Source organism: Macaca mulatta, chromosome 11 (assembly GCF_049350105.2).
Source record: "Macaca mulatta isolate MMU2019108-1 chromosome 11, T2T-MMU8v2.0, whole genome shotgun sequence".
Classification (NCBI taxonomy): Eukaryota; Metazoa; Chordata; class Mammalia; order Primates; family Cercopithecidae; genus Macaca; species Macaca mulatta.
In genome coordinates this window covers 109,509,263-109,523,306 of record NC_133416.1, presented here as the reverse complement: position 1 = coordinate 109,523,306, position 14,044 = coordinate 109,509,263, and positions in this window count along the sequence as shown.

Here is a 14,044-nt window from a genome sequence, read left to right as displayed (position 1 = left end):
AACCATGGCAATATCCTCAATGTCATTTTAGAAATGAAACTGCATGGAAGAGAGGGACATGACTAGATTTAAACCTTTAGGCTTGGAAGATTCATTGAATGGAAATGGAATAGAAAATGGAATTCCATGAAGAAAAGAGGTTGGGTGAGAAGCAGAGGAAGTAGGAGAAATAAGACTTGGCAGTGCCATTTGGTGTGGTAAAGACAGTGAAAGCCATGGATTAGACATACAATTAAGGACTGTGTTATTCTCAATAAGTTTATTGCAGTTTATTCCTGGCTTGGGTGGATGCTAGTTCAGAGACCACCTCCATCAATGGAAGCTTCAGATTTCCATATTGATGGTCCATGTCAATAGAAAGTTTCAAGGAAGACTAATCACCAAAAATCAAGGATGAATGACGTAATATAATCACAGCATCACTACCACCATCTCATTCTTCACCACTGTGATGGGTAAGTTAATCACACAGACATTCACACTGTGGCTAAATATGAAGTCAAATGCACCTGAGGTCGCTTGGCATGAGCTTTTGCTTAATAAAGAAACACCATACTGATATAGTCAGAGCCTCTCTGTTAAGAAATATAAAGGGAATCATTTGGGAGCAAGCCAAATTCTAAATGATGTTCTCTATGAGCCCTGCTGAACAACCTTATCTTGGAAATCCTGGGTCCTAGGCCTCTTCACTTCTCCCAATATAGGGCCCCCATAAACCAAACGTAACTTGGACATTTCTCTAAAGGCAAGGCTGGTTCATCCGATTCAGATTCTTAATCACCACCACCACCAACATTTGGAAATAAAAAATATTTATTCAATTCTTTGTAAATATTTTCGTGAGCAGTCAAAACTACCCACAACTACTCTATAGGTTGGAACATATTCAAACAAAACTGACCATAGGGCGATCATCATGTGTGGGGAGTTTTAAGGTCATGGCAAAAGGGAAACTGCTAGTCACACACAACAGGAATACTGAAAATCAAGAAAACTGATCAAATTATGCATTGGTACAGGGGGAAGAAGTGTCAGTCTGGAGCTGTGGAATCACCAGGAGTCAGTATTGGATGGCCGGGGATAAAATAAGTTATGTAAGCCAGGGACACTGGCACACACCTGTAGTTTCATCTACTAGGAAGACCGAGGCAGGAGGATCACTTGAGCCCAGGAGTTCTGGGCTGTAATGTGCTATATACAAATGGGGTGTCCACACTAAGTTAGGCATCAACATGGTGACCTCCCAGGAATAGGAGACCACCAGGTTGCCTAAGGAGGAGTGAACCACCCAGGTTGGAAATGGAGATCAAAACTCCCATTCTGATCAGTAGTGGGATCATGCCTGTGAATAGGCAACTCTAGCCTGGGCAACACAGTGAGACCCGATCTCTTAAAAATAAATAACTAAGAAAACAAAATGAGTTATAAATCAATTTTTAACAACAATTCCTGCATCAAAGCATATTTCCTATATGAATTCTGATATAATCAGTAATAGAGATCACTTATTTTTAGTTCTTTTTTTATAACAAGGCTTAATTTAGAAAACTCAGAATACAGACAGGCACAAAGAAAAGTAAATACATGTATTTTAACTACCTATAATCCTACTACTCAGAAATAACACTACTGATATTTTAGCATATACTTGGTTCTCACTATCTGTGTGTCTGCATCCACAGATTCAACCAACTGTGAATGGAAAATACTCTAAAACAAAACAATAAAAATAACTAATAAAAAACAACATTTTAAAAATTACATATAACAACTATTGACATAGCATTTATATTGTATTAGATGTTGTAATTCATCTAGAGTTGATTTAAAGTATCTCAGAGAATGTGCATAGGTTATATGCAAATATTACACCATTTTATACAAGGGACATGAGTATCTCTGGATTTTGGTTTGGTGTCCCAGAACCGATGTCCTGTGATAGGTAGGATTGATTGTATAGTCTTTGAGACACACAAACATACACACTACCAGAAAGAAATATATGCTTGGTGTTTTTTAAATGTATCTTAAAATGGTTTTGTATTTTTCTTTAAATAATATGTTAAAAAATTATTTAAATAATATATTAAAAGCTTTTTTCCATGTACAAATATATAGTCATGTGTTGCATAATGACATTTCAGTCAATGACAAACTGCAGATATGGTGGTGGTCCCGTAAGATTATAATGAAGCTGGAAAATTCCTATTGCCTAGTGATGTCATCATGCAATGCATGACTCACATGTTTGTGGTGATACTGATGTAAACAAATCCACCGCAGTGCCAGTCATATAAAAGTACAGTGCATATGGTTACGTACATTACATATTTGATCATGATAATAAATGATTATCTTACCGATGTATGTGTTTACTATACTTTTAATCATTATTTTAGAGTATACTCCTTCTACCTCCAAAAAAAAGTTAACTGTAAATAGTCTCAGGCAGGTCCATCAAGAGGTATTACAGAAGGCATTGATATTATAGGAAATGACAGCTCCATGAGTGTTATTGCCCCTGAAGATCCTGCAGTGAGACAAGACGTGCAGTTAGAAGACAGTGATATTAATGATCCTGACCCTGTGTAGGCCTAGGCTAATGTGTATGTTTGTGTCACAGTTTTTGAACAAAAAAGTATAAAAAGTAAAAAAATAAAAAATTTTAAAATGTAAAAAAGCTTACAGAATAAGGTTATTAAGAAAGAAAATATTTTTGTATACCTGAACAATGTGTTTGTGTTTTAAGCTGTTATTACAAAAAATGTTAAAAATTTTAATTCATAAAATAAAAACAGTAAGCTAGAGTTAATTTATTACTGAAGAAAGAAAATGTTTAAAAATAAATTTAGCATAACCTAAATGTACCACTTCTTAACTCTATAGTAGTATAATGCCCTAGGCCTTCATATTTACTCACCACTCACTCACTGACACTGAGAGCAATGTCCAGTCCTGCAAGCTCCATTCTCAAAGGTGGAAATTATATGTCATACCCCCTTCCATGCTAAAGAACTGCTAGGGCTCAACAGCATAAGCAAGACTTGATGATGTGAAAAGAGAAACAAAATCAAAATAATAATGGTAAAGTGCCAATCTTCATGGTTTATCTTCTGCAACTTTCTATAGACTGTCATCAGCAACATCAGTAGCAACAACATGAAAACACTTATTAGGCATCTATGTAACTTCAGATTATACAGAGATAACTACTGCTTAAATGAATTTGACAGCCTGATCGTTGCTTTTTAGGGAACATTCATATGTGCTCATGTCACAACGTATGAAGAACTTAAAGACAAAAAGATTGTCATCAACAAGAAAAACATAATTTTTGGCAACTTACAGGACACATCATTTCTTTCCATCATTGGCAAGACCTTGGCTGGAATTCTTTTGGATCAGCTACTACTCAATGATGGCAACTGTGCTTCTCGAATAACTGTGGCTTTAAACCACAGGGCAACTGACATAATCCTTGCTCTATGTCAAAAATAAGAAAAATACCAAAAACAGTCTGAACAGAACTAAATTTATTGACTGCACTGAAATTTTAATGTTGCCTGCAGACCTTAACTATAAATTACTACCTAACTTTTTGTTCCTATGATTTGTCAGTATCTAAGAAGATGATGGGACTGTACACGTTAGTCAATTAATCAACAGTCATTTAAACATCTACTATACAACCAGCACTATAGAGACTATAGTTATTTGTATGATTATCTACTTAATGACTGCTCTTCCATTAGAATACAAGCTCCATATAGAAAGGCCTTAGGCTATCGTGTCTATCCCTGAATCCCCAGTGCCTAGTAGAGTGCCTGGTATATATTATTAGAGGCAAAACAAACATTTGCTGAGCAAATAAAGGTACAGTATAAGAGAATTACAAGACACAATTCCTTACATTTCCCCACTGTGGATACAAAACATAAAATGATTATATCTTATTATCTAGCTCAATGTTCAGAGTTCCTACTGCTTGGAGCAGTGCTGTATAATAGAACTTTCTGTAATGATGAAAATGTTCTATATCTACACTGTCCAATATGGTAGCTACTAACCACATGTGGCACTGGAGCATTTGAAATGTGGCTAGTGCAACTACTCTATGCTACCCCATTCTCATCTTTTTCTACAAAGCCTCTGTTAATTTTTATTAAAAATTCAGTTAAAAATTTCTAGAGTTTCAAGTAGAGAATGGGGCCCTAACTTAGGTTTTGCCATTAAAATGTCCCTTTTCCCCACTACTCCCAAAATATACACAAATAAAAGATATTCAGTAAAGATGGTCAATAGGTTGCTTGCATGGAAATGCCACTTCTCTAAGTTGTAGTTAAAGAAGGGCAGAAGAGAGTTTAGCCATCCTTGGCTATCTAGAAAATTAACAGCATTTGAAGTACACAATATGAAAAGTTAGGATTATAAACTCAATCACTAATAATACAAATAAATCCATAGAAATATCTCCAAAATAGTGTGAGACAAGCAGGCCACACTGCATCCCAAGCAGTGCTATATAGCTAACTGGACTGTTACATTGCAGAACATTCATTCAATTATTCAATACTTTTTTTTGAAGACAGAGTCTCGCTCTGTCACCCAGGCTGGAGTGCAATGGCCTGATCACGACTCACTGCAACCTCCGCCTCCTGGATTCTAGTGATTCTAGTGATCCTCCTGCCTCAGCCTATGAGTAGCTGGGACTACATGCGCATGCCACCACGACTGGCTGATTTTGGTCTTTTTAGTAGAGATGGGGTTTCGCATGCTGGCCAGACTGGTCTTGAACTCCTGACCTCAGGTGATCCACCTGCCTCGGCCTCCCAAAGTGCTGGGATTACAGGCGTGAGCCACCGTGTCTAGCCCAATACATATTTATTGAATGCTTACTGTGTGCTAAATACTGTTTAAAGCACTAGAGGTATAGCAATGAACAAACTGATATTAATAAAATTCCTGTCCTCATGGAGCTTACATTTTGGTGGAGGGAGACAGCCAATGAACCAAGAAATAAGTAAAATATGTAGCACATGGGGGATAAAAGTTATATGGATAAGTAAAAATCAATTGGTGGAGAGCAGGATGTAGTGAGGGAAAGGGCTGGTCAAGCAAGGCCTCACTGAAAAGATGACATTTGAGACAAGACTGGCAGGTTAAGAGGAAGGCCAGGCAGATATCTGAAGAAAGAGAGTTTCGGGCAAGGAAACAGCAAGTTCAAGGAATTTGCATGTTCAGGCAACAGCAAATATGCCAATGTACCTCGGGCTGAGTAAGCAAGTATAGGAGTGTTAAAGAAGAGATTAGAGATGGAAAGAGGGTACCAGATCAAGGAGAGGCTTGGAGATTACTGCATAAGGACGTTAAATGTAATCCTAAGAATAATGTGAAACCCGCTGAAGGTTTTTAATGAACAAATGAAGTGATTTGATTTGCGCTGTCAAAGGTCTACTCTGGATGCTAAATTTAAAAGAAACTATTGGCAGTGGAGGGCAAAGGTGGTGCGGGAATAAATGGAAAAAAACAGAAAAAAAATACCCTGCCCTCAGCTTACATTCCAATTTTACATTTCAATGACCTGAAGCAGATACTGAATCTTACTAAGGTTTTTCTTAATTCAGTTAGTTATAAAATTACATACAACTCATTAACAGCTAATCTCACAGATACCTGCAACGACAGCAAACAGTAGATAAGCAGGTGCTTCTGGTGGATATATGCCAAGTTCATTCTGCATTGAGCAAGGTGAGAAACAGGAAGAGGCACACTAACTGGTTCTACTCACTTAAATCTCCAAAGAAGGGTGGATGTCTCCACAATCTGTTCAAGCAATTCTTGTGCCATTTCAAAGGTCTTGAGACTAATAAATCACTCTATCAACAAAAGGAAGTCATGTTAATACAAGGCTATAAAGATTCATGATTTCTCCTCTGCGATTCACGTCACACAGAAACCTCTGGTTTTCCCAAAAACATTAATGGAAATTTTACAGCAATTATTTTATTTTTTTTGAGACAGGGTCTTGATCTGCTGCCAAGGCTGGAATGCATTAGTGTAATCATGGCTCACTACAACCTCAACCTCCTGGGCTCAGGTGATCCTCCCAGATCAGCCTCCCAAGTAGCTGGGACCACAGGTGCACACCAGTAGGCCTGCCATTTAAAAAAATTTTTTTGTAAAGATGGGGTCTCACTTTATTGCCCAGACTGGTCTTGAACTCCTGGACTGAAGTGGTCCTCCAGCCTCAGCCTCCCAAAGTGCCGGGACTACGGGCATGAGACCCTGCACCTGGCCCTGAAGCAATTACTATTATTATTATTAATTGAGATAGGGTCTTGCTCTGTTGCCCAGGCTGGAGTGCAGTGACACAATCATGCCTTACCGCAGTCTTCACCTCCTGAGCTCAAGCGATCCTTCTGCCTCAGCTTCCTAAGTAGCTGGGACCACAGGCACGTGACACCATATCTGGGTTTGTTTGTTTTGTTTTGTTTTGTTTTGTAGAGACAGGGTCTCACCATGTTGCTGAAGCTGGTCTCAAACTCCTGGACTCAAGCAATTCTCCTGCCTAAGCCTCTCAAAGTCTTGGGATTACAGGTGTGAGCTCCCACACCCAGCCTAGAGCAATTATTTTAAAACAACAGTAGCATCATTAGAAAGCCCATATCTGGATTGCTTAAGAGCACAGACTTCTGGAACAGAGTGTCTGGGTTTCAATCTCACCACCACTTACTAGGTATATGACCTTGAGCAAGTGACGGTCTGTACTCATAGGATTGTTGTGAGGACTAAGTTGGCTAAGGCATGACATGTGCTTGGGACAAAGCTTGGCACATAGAAAATGCTCAGTAGGCATTGCTTAACAAGTGTAATGATATTTATTGAATCCTAATGTCATAGAAACTACTGGGTACTAACATATCAATCCTCATAACAACCTTTGGAAATAGGTACTATTGGTATCTGCGCTTTGCAGGAGAGGAAGTAGGCACAGAGAGCTTAAACAGCATGATATACAGCATATAATACTGTTTTGCCTGTCACATACTAGAGTTGATAATGTTTATACATCTGGCAGGCCAAAAAATGGCCCCCAAAAGTATTCACACTGAATCCCTGGAAGCTGTGAATGCTACCTTTTAAAAAATATTTTATTATTTTTATAATTTCAACTTTTTAGATTCAGGGCATACGTGTGCATATTTATTAGTTGAGTCACTCAAGTACTGAGCATAGTACCCAACAATTTTTCAGCCCCTACCCCCTGCCTCCCTTGCTCCCTCCTCTAGTAGTCCCCAGAGTCTACTGTTAGCACCTTTATGTCCACAAGTACCTGTTTTGCCCCCACTTATAAGTGAGAACATGTGGTATTTGGTTTTGTTCCTGTGTTAATTTGCTTAGGATAACGGCTTCCAGCTGTATCCATGTTGCCAAAAAGGACATAATTTTGTTTTTTTCTATGGGTGCATAGTATTTCATGGTGTATAATACCACATTTTCTTTTTCCAGTCTGCTATTGATGGGCACCTAGAGGATTCCATGTCTTTACTATTATGAATAGCATTGTGATGAACACATGAGTACATAGTCTTTTTAGTAGAACAACTTATTTTCTTTTGGATACATACCCAGTAATAGGATTGCTAGGTCAAATGGTAGTTCTGTTCCAAGTTCTTTGAGAAATCTGCAAACTGCTTTCCACAGGGGCTAAACTAATTTGCATTCCCACCAACAGTGTATAAGCGTTCCCTTTTCTCTACAGCCTTGCCGGCATCTGTTGGTTTTTGACTTTTTAATAATACCCATTTTAACTGGTATAAGATGGCATGTCATTGTGGTTTTGATTTGTATTTCTCTAGTGATGTTGAGCATTTTTAAATGTTTGTTGGCTGCTTGTATGTCTTCTTTTGTGAAGTGTCTGTTCATGTATTTTGTCCACTTTTTAATGGCGCTGTTTTTTGCTTGTTCAACTGTTTTAAGTTTCTTATATATTCTGGATGTTAGAGCTTTGTTGGATGCATAGTTTGTGAATATTTTCTCCCATTTTGTAGGCTGTCTGTTTATTCTGTTGATAGTTTATTTTGCTGTGCAGAAGCTCTTTAGTTTAAGCAGGTCACACTTATCAATTTTTGGTTTTGCTGCAATTGCTTTTGAGGACTTAATAATATGTTCTCTCCTAAGGTCAATCTCCAGAATGATGTTTCCTAGGTTTTCTTCTAGAATTCTTATAATTTGGGGTCTTACGCTTTAATACCTCTTGGGTTAATTTTTGTATATGGTGAAATATAGGGGTCTGGTTTCATTCTTTTGCATGTGACCAGCCAGCTATCCCAGAACCATTTATAGAATAAGGAGTTGTTTCCCCATTGCCTATTTTTGTCAACTTTGATGAAGGTCAGGTGGCTGTAGGTGTGCAGCTTTATTTCTGGGCTCTCTGTTCTGTTCCATTGGTCTATGTGTTTCTGCTTTTGCACCACTACCATGCTGTTTTGGTTACTGTAGTCTTATAGTATAGTTTGAAGTCAGGTAATTTGATGCTTCCAGCTTTGTTCTTTTGCTTAGGATTGCTTTGGTTATTTGGGCTTTTTGTTGTTGTTGTTGTTGTTCCATATAAATTTTAGAACAGTCTTTTCTAGTTTTGTGAAAAATGATATTGATAGCTTGATAGGAATAGCATTGGACTTGTAGATAGCTTTGGACAGTATGGCTATTTTAATAATATTGATTCTTCCAATCTATGAGCATAGAATAGTTTTCCATTGTGTCATCTGGCATTTCTTTCAGCAGTGTTTTGTAGTTCTCCTTGAGGAGATCTTTTACCTCTTTGGTTATATGTATCCTAGGTATGTGTGTGTATCCGTGTCTATTGTAAATGGAATTGCATTCTTGATTTAGCTTTCAGCTTGAATGTTACTGGTGTATAGAAATGCTACAAACTTCTGTATGTTAATTTTGTATCCTCATACTTTACTGAAGCTGCTTATGAGTTTCAGGAGCCTTCTGGCAGAGTCGTTAGTTTCCTAAGTATCAAGTTATATCACCAGTGAAGACAGTTTGACTTTTTCTCCTATTTGCATACCTTTTCTTTCTTTCTCTTGCCTGATTGCGCTGGCAAGGACTTCCAGTACTATTTTGAACAGGAGTGGTGAGAGTGGGCATCCTTGTCTTATTCCAATCTCAAGGGGAATGATTCCAGTTATTGTCCATTCAGTATGATGTTGTCTGTAGGTTTGTCAGATACGGCTCTTGTTTTTTGAGGTATGTATCTTCAATGCCTAGTTTTGTGAGGGTTTTTATCATGAAGGGATGTTGGATTTTACTGAAAGCTTTTCCCGTGTCTATTGAGATGATCATATGGTTTTTGTTCTTAATTCTGTGTATGTGGTGAATCATATTTATTGGTTTGCATATGTTGAACCAACCTGCATCTCAGAAATGAAACTTACTTGATCATGGTGAAGCAACTTTTCGATGTGCTGCTAGATTTGGTCTGCTAGTATTTTGTTGAGGGGTTTTGCATCTGTGTTCATCAGGGATATTGTCCTGTAGTTTTCTTTATTCATTTTGAATGTTACCCTTAAAAGAGTCTTAGCAGATGTGACTAAGGATCTTGAGACAAGGAGATAATCCTGGTGGGCCCTAAATGCCATCACATGAATCCTTATAAGAGAGGGGCAGAGGAATACTAGGAACAGACACAAAGAAGAGAAGGTCATTGAAGACAGAGTAGAGGATGCTAACACAAGACAGTGAATGCCAACAGCTACCCGAAGCTGGAAGAGGCAAGGAAGGGCTCTCCCCTAGAGCCTCTGGAGGAAGCACAGCCCTGTCCACACATTGATTTTGGGCTTTTGGTTTCCAGAACAATGAAAAATAAACGTCTTTTGCCTTAAGCCATCAAGTTTGTGGTAATCTGTCACAGCAGACGTAGGTAACAAATAAATATTATATTCTAGAACCCATCATACTTTCTACCATCTGTTCTCTTAATGAAAAAATAATTCATACATGTATTACATGTTTATTGAAAGGCTACTATGTTCCAGACTCTGTTCTTGATACTCTGTTCTTGATACCATCTCCCTCATTGGCATTAGGGGAGATGGACAATAAGCATGTAAACAAGATAATTTTAGACAGAAGCCCAGTGAGGAAAATAAAGGAGTGAAAGGAATAGGGAAAGAATGAGCAGGAAGGGGGCTCCTTTAGCTCATGGGGTCAAGGAAGCACTCTCAGAAACCATGATATTTGAGCTGAACCTCACGATAATGAGTGATAAATGCTTAAATAACAGAAGAAAGATGCTCCTGACAAAGAGAATAGCAGGGGAAAAGTCTTGAGTCAGAAGTGATCTTGGCATATCATAAAAACAGAAGGCCAATATCGCTAGAGAGTGATGAAAGAGGGACAGAGTAGTAAGAAATAAATTTAGCAAGGAATGCATGGTCTAGGCCATGTAGGACATTTGTATCAATTATCTATTGCTATAATAATATGGTATAACAAACACATGCAAAACTTCAGAGGGTATACAATAGACGTTTATGTCTTATGCTTTTTGGGTCAGCTGGCCGTCTGCTAGGCAGCTCTACTGACCTCAAGTGGACTTTCTCCAGTGTCTGGTGCTTGAATGGATGTGTGCTGATCGAGGATAGCCTCAGCTATGGCAACTAGGGTAGCATGGCTCTCCTGCATGTGGCTCTCTCCAGCAGGCTAGCATGGGAATGTTTTCATGGTGGTGGCAGAGGCCCAAGAGGGAATTCCCAATGTGCAAGACCATTTCAAGTCTCTGCTTGCATGATATCTGATAATATCTAATTAGTTAAAGCAAATCACATGCCTGAAACCAGAGTCAAACAGTGGGCAGGTTACCTCACCCACAGTGGGAACACATGCCAAAGTTACATGGCATGAATATAGAGAACAATGAAAAAGTGAAACCATGAAGACAAGCTTATGCAGCTATTTAGGGCCTTGATAAATTAATAAATATAAGAAATAATTATATTTAAACAGGATGATAATGTATTACACATGTTGGAGTTCAGACAAGAGGATCTGGCTGTAGTACTCAGAGAAAGCTGCAAAAAGAAGGCCTTTAAGGATATTTTAGATATAGATAGGTGGAGGGACAAGATGAGGGTATTTTAAGAGCAGGGAATATCATAAACAAAGTTATGACAGCAAAAAAGGACTATAAATACATAGAATGAAAAGAATGGCATGTATAGTATCAAGATGCTTTCATCTGATCCAATCTCTATCACAAACAGAAGAAAATGAAGCAGAACAAATGAATCACACATTCCTCCTACATAGTAAAACCACAACATTTCAAAATGTTTTCAGTCTAGAGTTCTCAATATAAGTAGAAATGTCTGAGGGCTAAAGACATCCATGAGTACAAACATAAATTCCTAATGTGTTACAATGAAGACTCAATGCACTACTTACCATAATGGTGAAGAAACCTGAAATTATGAATCAATGTATACAAAGTAACAAGCTTTGTTGGTAACCCAATGTTGAAAGCTATCATCAGATTGTTATTCTTGAAGCATACTATCAGATGACTCCAAAATTGCTCAGAATCAAAACAATATCCAAGAATAATCTTTACAGGGTAACTAAAAAATTTAGCCATGAACATCATTTCAAGCATGTTCATATAACCTTTTTTTTTTTTTAATTGAGCTGGAATCTTGCTCTGTCGCCCAGGCTGGAGTGTAGTGGTGCATTCTTGGCTCACTGCAACCTCCACTGCCCATGTTCAAGAGATTATTGTGCCTCAGCCTCCCAAGTAGCTGGGACTATAGACGCATGCCACCACACCAGGATAATTTTTTTTTTTTTTTTTACTTTTAGTAGAGATGGGGTTTCACCATATTGGCCAGGCTGGTCTGAAACTCCTGACCTCAGATGATCCACCCTCTTCGGCCTCCCAAAGTGCTGGGATTACAGGTGTCAGCCACAACGCCCGGCCTCACATAACTCTTAATGTTACTTATATCTTGATTTGTGGCACAAAGGTGTTAAGGCAGTTTTCATGATATTAGTCTACAGCTCTAAAAATTGGTGATGTACAATTCACTACAACTGGCTTCTTCATTTTGCTTTTAAAATAATTCTGTTTGGATGACACTAAGAGCAACATACCATCCAGTAATGAGATCCAGGGAAGCAGCTAGTCCACTAGTACTCATAGACAGAGATGAATTCAAATGGGCACATAATTAACCAAAAAAGAGGAAACTATATCCATAAATCAAATCCACATTGTTGCAAAATAAATATTTAAATCAATTCATCCATGTTTACCAGCTGTAACAGTGGAACAAAGCTTGAGGATATCCACATTCCTACTCAACTGATCTCACAGTTACTGGACTAATTACAGTGGAGCATCATAAACTCTCCTCATGTCTCCCACCCCACTATCTCACAAACATTGAGCACGGTGAGAAGATACCTTACCCACTCCCATTCTTGGAGCAAAATGAGAGCTTAACCATCTTCACCACTCTCAGTTGGCCCCATATCTTGAGTCTCTAAGTACTCCCTACAATGCCACATGCTGGAAGCCTTGGATCTCTCTTCTGAGCCTTCAAATTAAAAACAAACAAACAAACAAAAACTCAAGTTGACTCTTCTCAAAGAAAGAAAGAAAAAAAAAACTGGAGGTCAACTTACCAACCAAATTCAAACTGTCTCATAAGGATAACCTACTAATTTTATTGCTGAATTCTGAGTGGCCTAAATGCCTACCAGGAGCTACCCTTCCTTGCCAACTATATCAACACCACACACACACACCCCTTCTAAGGTAGTGTCAGGACTAATTATTTTGCTAGCCAAATGTACTCCACCTTGTTTTCTCTTACCCTTGCTCTCCATCCAAATATGAGCCCCTCTAGATATCTATCCTCCCATAGTTTCATCTCCAAACAGCACTGGGTTTCTTCTCTCTTCCCTCTTCAACCTTTGTATTATGTCTTCTGAATAACAAATACCCTTATAGCGTTCTCCACTTCACTGATCCTTTTACTACCACACATACTTAAGAGTTGGGAAGGAGGATGAATGTCTATTTTATTCCATACTGTTAATAGCATGTAAATCCTTTTGTTACTTGAGTCCCACAAATTCAGTATAGCCACTTCTTTTCATTACCATGTTATAATATCTTCCAGCTTTAAATAGTAATAGCCACACCCTCTTCCATCTACAATCTAATTTTTCTGTATTCTTCAGTGTAAATCGGTGACATATTATTTATATTCAATGTTTCCATTTGTTCTCTTTCCATTCTTTTTAAATCCTCTCCTGTCAAGGTTAAATCTCTACCAGTGTCACTGAAACTGCTTCATCAAGATCAGCAATGACTATCACATAGCCAAATCAAAGATAAATTCTCGGTTCTCATCTTACTCAACCAGTAGCATACAGCACAGCCAATCATTGTGCTTTTCTATATTTGAGATGTCATGTTTTTTTCTCTGGTATTCATTTATAGTGGTGAACTTTACTGATTTTTTTCTAAAAGTTCAATTTTACATTCCTGAAATAAACCTCACCTGGTCATGAAATTTTATCTTTTCCATAACTAGATTCTATTTGATAATATTTTGTTTAGGATTTTTACATCTATATTCATTAAAAATATTGGCCTACAATTTTCCCTTCTTGTAATATCATTGTCAGGTTTTGGCACCAAATTTATGCTAGACTCATAAAGAGTTGGGAAGTGTCAGTCAGAAGTCAAAAACAGAAGCAGAACAACACACATACATATTCACATATACAGAAATATATAAACAATTTGTTACATAAATCTGTCTCATGCAATGGTTAAAGCTAATTAAGCAATATTAAGCAGATGCTGGAGTCCACAGGGCAGGCTGCCGGGAAGGAAAGATGGATGTAAAGTAGGAAAGAAGAAGAACATGCTGGAATTCACCAGCATGAGCTGAAACCCATGAGGATAGACTGAAACTCGTATCAGATCTTGCTGTATCTGACCTCAATGGTATGGATGTCCTCAGGA